This window comes from Bison bison, unplaced genomic scaffold (genome assembly GCF_000754665.1).
Source record: "Bison bison bison isolate TAMUID 2011002044 unplaced genomic scaffold, Bison_UMD1.0 scf7180017864167, whole genome shotgun sequence".
Lineage (NCBI taxonomy): Eukaryota > Metazoa > Chordata > Mammalia > Artiodactyla > Bovidae > Bison > Bison bison.
The window spans coordinates 128,423-128,710 of record NW_011494739.1 but is presented as its reverse complement, the minus strand read 5'-3'; the positions used below and the strand labels follow the sequence as shown (position 1 = coordinate 128,710).

Genomic DNA, 288 nt, shown 5'->3' with positions numbered 1-288 from the left:
CAAAGGTTCGTCTAGTCAAGGCTATGGTTTTTCCAGTGGTCATGTATGGATGTGAGAGTTGGACTGTGAAGAACGCTGAGCGCCGAAGAGTTGCTGCTTTTGAACTGTGGTGTTGGAGAAGACTCTTGAGAGTCCCTTGGACTGCAAGGAGATCCAATCAGTCCATTCTGAAGGAGATCAGCCCTGGGATTTCTTTGGAAGGAATGATGCTAAAGCTGAAACTCCAGTACTTTGGCCACCTCATGCGAAGAGTTGACTCATTGGAAAAGACTCTGATGCGTGGGAGGA

General features: G+C 47.9%; 1 protein-coding gene across 1 annotated transcript in view; it reads left to right on the top strand.

Annotated features, from left to right (window-relative positions):
* Positions 1–288, top strand: part of BPIFB3 (BPI fold containing family B, member 3) — a 16,260-nt gene that overhangs the window by 10,510 nt on the left and 5,462 nt on the right. The gene's annotated exons all lie outside the window — the stretch shown is intronic.